This window comes from Notamacropus eugenii, chromosome 3 (assembly GCF_028372415.1).
Source record: "Notamacropus eugenii isolate mMacEug1 chromosome 3, mMacEug1.pri_v2, whole genome shotgun sequence".
Taxonomy (NCBI): Eukaryota; Metazoa; Chordata; class Mammalia; order Diprotodontia; family Macropodidae; genus Notamacropus; species Notamacropus eugenii.
Genome location: NC_092874.1, coordinates 301,539,311 through 301,545,751, shown reverse-complemented (window position 1 = coordinate 301,545,751; position 6,441 = coordinate 301,539,311).

Below are 6,441 nucleotides of genomic sequence, written 5' to 3'. Positions count from 1 at the left end.
GCTGAGAGCTAGACTGACATGTCTCCAATAGATCCTGGGAGTCCCCAGGAGCCTCCTCTGCCTCTGTCAGATCTAGGCTTTGGGGAAACCCAACCCTGCCACTTTGTGGTGCTCATTGGGCAGTCTTTCCCCCCCAGCAGAATGTCAGCTCCTCCAGGGCAGGACCTGCTTCACTCCTGCTTTTGTATTGCAAGCACTTAGCACTAAGCCCACTGGCCCAAGGGAGAGGCTTGTTGACTGACTGACTGGAGGCTGGATTTGAGGTTTGAGGCAGGGAGAACCAACAGACCATAAGAGCTTGAAGCAGTGGGGTGGGTGCAGGAATGTGGAGAAGGGGGTTCACCCAAGAGCTGGAGGGAAGGTGTGGCCCCAGACCAGGAAGAGGACACAATGCTTCCAAAACTTGGGGGACTGGAGGGGGGCTGGAAGAGGGGGCTGGAAGAAGGGGGGTTGGAAGGAGGGTGGGGTGAGGGCTGGAGGGAGCAGTTGAAAGGAGTGGGGAGCATAGGCTGGGGGAGTTGGGGAGAGCCAGCCAGTCCGGGTTTGGAGCTCTTGCCAGTTCCAAAGGTCCAGTCGCCCGGGCCTGGCTGGGGAAGACTGGAGGGGTTGGAATCAAGGGCTGTAGAGGGAATGGCCTGGCCCAGAAGGACCAGCTCCTTGACACAGGCTAGAGTAACGATGGGGAGTGTGGGAGGATGATGTCAAGGAGGGAGGGTCCCTGGGCCTGGGGTCAGGATAGCCTCAGGCTTCAGAGCTGCGTGACTGTAGCTAGACAAGTCACTTCACCTCTGCCTCAGTCTCCCCCTAGGTAAAATGGGGATGATGAAAGCACTTTCCCCACAGGGTTGCGTAAGGATCAGATGAGGTATTTTTCAAGCCATCAATGCTATTTGAGCTGTTACTTATCATGGTCAGATAAGGGGTTTGGGGAGGCTTCCCATAGACCAGCCTCTATGGGAAGAGAGGTAGGGAATTCATGGGGGAGGGGCAGAGGGCTTGCTTGGCACCAGGAAGGGAGAGCCATGGAGGAGATTAGATAGTCGCACTTTAGGACTGTTTATTATCTTGTGAGTGGGAGCAGAGCCTCCCCCAGGGGACCAGAGGGATGCAGGGCTTCATCAGGACGTTAGGAATGAGCTACCTGTCCCAGGAGGTGGCCTTAGCACCAGGGGCTAGAGGATTGACCCCAGCTTTTCCTGGCTCCAAAGTCGGGGCTCTTTCCACAATCCCACTGCCTCTGGGGTCAGATGCCCAGCACACAGGTTCCTGCACCCCTCACGTTTTGGGGAAAGGGTCTAAGGCTTATGGATCCAGAGCAAAAACGATCTCAGATGTCCTTATTCCAACTCCCTCATTTTACAGAGGGAACTGACCTCCCCAGGGTCACAAAGGTGGGATTCAAATCCAGATCTGGGATTAGTCCCATCACCCTTCACTGACTTCCATAGCAGAGAAGCAGAACTTTTCCCTAGCTACAGCTCCCCCAAGGAACCCCCCCATCTTCCCGTCCTCTGGCTTTCACCCTCCCCAGCCCCCAGTGTGGCCATAGACTCCCAGGGACCAAATGAGTTTTGCATAAACCCCAAAGGTTGCAGCCTTTTGCATGAGCCAGGGAGGTGATGGGGGGAGGAGAGAGAAGAAAAAGGAAGGTTGGAGGAGGACCTCCACTTGGGGAGAAGCAGCTTTCTCACTTTCCTATCTTCTTCCTAATAAAGGCGGGGGTGTCAGGAAGTTTCAGAGGGCCCTCCCAGTACATCAGGGAAACCCCAGATCAAATGCCCAGCAAGGTAAGGAAGAACTCTGACAATACTTCTTTAGTTTCCTAAAATGTCAGGGGCTCCCTTGGGAGATGGTGTTTCCTGTTCCTGGAAATCTTCAAGCAGAGTCCAGACAAACACTTATTGGGTACTGAGTGACCAAGCATTAAGGAAGTCCCTACTGTATACCAGTTACTGGGCTAGATCTGGGGATGCAGAGACACAGATCCAAACACTTAAATTTATTCAGTACCTACTACGTGGCACCGAGCACTGGGTTGTAAATACAAAAAAGAAGGGTGCTTGCCCTTATGGAACTCACAGTCCAATGGGAGAACAACACCCCCGAGGAAGCTACTGAGGTGTGAGGGGTGTGTGGAGGGGGTGAGGGAGAAACTGTAAGAAGTGCAGAAGGGTACAGTTGGGTGAGACAGAAAGAGGCATGACCTGGGAGGTTTGGGAGTGCCTGGTCCTGCCCCAATCTTGGGCAGAGGGTCCTTCCTCATAAGACCCAGAGCCAAAGCTCTCTCCATCCTGCAGAAGGGAGAGATTTCACAGTGATGAGATTCCTGGGATCTTAGTGGAAAAGCTGGAGAAATCCAAAAAGTGCAACCCATGGGAAAGGAAGTCCACTGCCCTTCCAGTGGACACAACGCATAAGCAAGTTGGTGCAAGGACACCAAAGGAGGGAGGTGCTCAAGGAGCAGAAGACTGTTCCTGGGTCTCCATTAGGGACCCTCTAAGGCCTCACCCAGACCTGGAGGAGCTCAGCTTTCTTCTGGATTGCACCAATGGGTCCTACCTGCCCCTGCTCCCACTGGAAGTGGCATGGAGTAGAGAGCCAGACTGACAAGCCTTTATTAAGTGCCTTGTGTGTGCCAAGCATTGTGCTAAGCACTAGGGATGCAAAGAGGTGAAAGACAGCTCCGTGTCCTTAAGGAACTATAAGAAGAGACAACTCGCCTACCAACCAACAGGCCATGTACAAATGATACACACAGGATAAACTACAGATAATCAACACCCCAGGAAACCATGAGCATTTAGGGAGATAGATTGGGAAAGGTTTTTTGTAGAAGATGGGATTTTAGCTGAGATCTGAAGGAAGGAAGGGAAATCAGGAGCTGGAGATGATGAGGGAGAGCATTCCAGGCCAGGGGCACTGTCTAGTACCAATAGTGGAGAGATGAGTCAGGAAGACTCACCTTCAAATCCTAACTAAATGATCCACGAGTGATGCAGCTGTGAGCAAGTCCCTTCCTTTCTCTGAGACCCAGCTTGTCCCTATAAGATCTGGGTCCTGAGGATCTCACTTCTGGCTCAGCTTCATTCTCAAGCCTCCTTGCTGGGCATCCTGAAGATGGAGGAACAGGCTGTAAGATGATAGAGAATCGTTGCGAGCTGTAAATCAATTGTGACTTGTCACTTTGGCAGCATCCCCAGAATGTGTCCCATTGGACCTTGTTGGGTCACAGGGCCTGGAGCCCTGTGTCATCAAGCAGCAAGAGAACCTCAGAGATGAAAGAGACCCCAGGGCTTGCAGCTGTCCAAGAGGTAGGGCTTCCCTGCCCAAGAGACTGGCCTTCCTGCTCTGGGAGGCCCTAACTGAACCTTCCATTCCCATTGGTCCCCCCTGACTGGCACAATGGGGCAAATTTCTTCTGTCTGTGACATTAGAGGGATGCATCAGGCCACCTCCAGTTCTTTTCCAGGTTCATTGATCCCAGTTCCTTCAAATGATGTTTGAGGCTCTTACCCCAACTTGCTTACTTGTCATCCATATCAGCTTGGATGACCCTACCCTCCCACCAGAGTGCCATCATTCCCTCCTTCCCTCCCACCTCACTTTGCTTCTTCTTTTTTTCTTCTCTCTCTCTCTCTCTCTGTCTCTCTCTCTTTCTCTCTCTCTCTCTCTCATCTCCTCCTTTTGGAAGTGAGTAGAGCCTTTCCCACAATCCTTGTCTCTGTATCCCCAGGACCTGGCATGGAATAGGCGCTTAATATAAATGACTACTGATTAATCGAATAACTCAGTTTTCATTATATTCACGTCATATCAACACATCATAAAGCACACCACCAGCTTTTACTATTGCTTGGGGAAATTATTAACTGAAGGAGGAGCAGAAGCAGGAGGGAAGGAGGGAGGAGAGGAGAGGGGGGAGAGAGAGAGATGGAGAGCAGGAAGGAGAGAGAAAGAGAGAGGGAGAGGGAGAGAGAGAGTCAAAGAGGAAGAAGAAGAAGAAGAGGAGTGGGGTGGGAGGGAAGGTTAGGTTCATCCAGGTTGACATGAGTGACAAGTAAGCAAGCTACCACTGTTATTTTATGTTTAGCATTCTGCAAAGTGTTACATAAATAGGCAAAATTGGTTGGTTGGATAGATTTTTTTTTCAGCAATTGAATACAAATTTTGAGATGTGGGCTTATCTTCTCTGGACTCTGAAAACATGTCTGGGTCAAGCCCAGTATCTAGCCTGGCACAGAGTAGGTGCCTGGTCGATAATGAGATTCTTCCTGTTCTTGCACATCTTTGATTCCTCCCACAAAACTCTGCTTTTGAAGAGTTTTTCATTCCATGCAGTCTGGAGTTTAAAAGCGTTCAGAATGGTAGCTTCTATTCAAAATATTCTGAAATTTTTGTGCCTCAGTGATATTTCTGGAGTCACTTTATCTGTTAGAATGCTCTGACTCCTGTGGAGTTTATTTGAATTCTCAAGCATTTTGGGAGGTGAAGGGTTTGGTTGTATGTTTAAGGAAACCAGCAATGCTCACGTATATTAATTCTGAGCCTTGTGTCTTTCTAGGTGTTTGACAGGTGATGGGTGTTAGTGCCCTTGCAGTGACATTGCACAAATGCAATCACTTCCTTGCAAAGCTTGTCACCATGACCAAGCACAGACTTTCTAAGCATAAATTTTCAGTCATTTCTAGTGATGATGACCTGGAAGTGCATTGCTATCTGATCCCCTCATTTCTGACATTCAGCTTGACAAGGCTCTTCATCTGCCTCTTTGCTTGGTGTTTGGTCCCTGTGGATGTCACTCAAGGAGCACTCTTTGGTTCCATGATCACATCCTACGAAATCGTAGACTCTGTCAGGAGGCAGATCTTCTGCACTCTGGCTTCTGGCCTCATCTCTAAACTGAATCCTCTTCAAAGTTACCATTGATTCCTTCAGGGCTGTCATTAATCTCTTAATCCTGATCCTCCTTGCCTTCTCTTCATGGCTGATCACCCTCTTCTTTCTAGATTTTTGTGACACTGTTCTCTCTTGGTTCTCCTTTTAGCTCCTTCTCAGTCCCCTTTGCTGAATCTCCCACCCATTAAGGGTGTGGTTACCATAAGGCTCTTTCCTGAGTCATTTTCTCTTTCCCCTCTATACTATCTCCTCAGTCTTCATGGGTTCAATGGGCATCTCTGTGCAGAGGACTCTCACACGTATATATCCAGCTTTAGTCTCTGTACATAGCTACCGTCACTTAGAGCCAGCCACCTCTTAGGCACCTGGCTTGAAAGGATGGCACTAGCAGCTGAAGGGATTGACTTCTAAAGGCCCTTAGACCAAAGGACATAGAATGTCAGAGCTGGGAGCAAAACCAGAGCTGGGAGGGACCTTAGATCATTAGGAAACAGAAAGGACTTTGGAACATGGAATGTCTTAGAAGAGAGAAGGTCAGAGCTGGGAGGGAGTTAGAGATCACATCATCTGATGCCCACATTTTACAGAGGAGAGAATTGGTGTGGAGAGAGGCTGTGAGCCCTTTTTCAGTACAAGGTTGGAGTGGGAACTTGTGGACTCTGGCCTTCTCCTACACCTCACAAGAAGGTGTTTGTCACAAACATCCTCCATCCATCACTTGCCCATGATTTCACTGTAGGGGGAGGTAGGGCAGGGACTTTGTAGGGGAGGAAACTTTTGAGTTTGGGATGTATCCCTGGTTGCCCAGCTAGTAAATGACAGGTAGGACTCAAACCTGGGTGTTCTGGCTTCAGGTCATGGCCCTTTCCTATGATGTCTGATTCTGATGTCAGGACCTCCACATAGAGAAATTCCCTCCACCACTATAGCAGCTCCTCTGTACCTAACAGTCAGAGTCACCTGAGGCCAGAGGGGGTGAAGGGATTTGCCTGGATCACAGGTCAATAAGAATCAAAAACAGACCTTGAACTCAGGACTTCTTGACTCCAAGGCTGGCCCTCTCCAGCATTCAAATGATCCCTCAAAAAGCATTTATTAAGCACCTACTGTGTTCCACGCAGTGTCCACGATGCTGGGAATGATTATTCTCAGGAAGTATCACCCTCACATATAAAAATGAATAAATGAACACATGCATAATGTAGGTGTGTGCACACATGCACACGTATGTACCTACATAGAAACACATATGTCTATGTACACACACAAAGTACATCTAAAGGAGGCAGTAGAACCCTTAGCAGTGAACTTGGAGGGAAAGAATTGTCTTTTTCTTCCTACCTGTAATGGAAAGTTAGCCTTTCCTTCCATTGTGATTAAAACATCACCACCCAAACTGGCTTCTGAAGGCTCCACCATTTGGACAAACTACCCAAGGGATCTAGGGCACCAAAAAAGCTGGACCCCTCCAGTAGAGGCCAAGGAAATCAGGAAAGGGGGTGCCCACTGAACTCCACTTTAAAGGAACCTAAGGCAGTTTAAGTG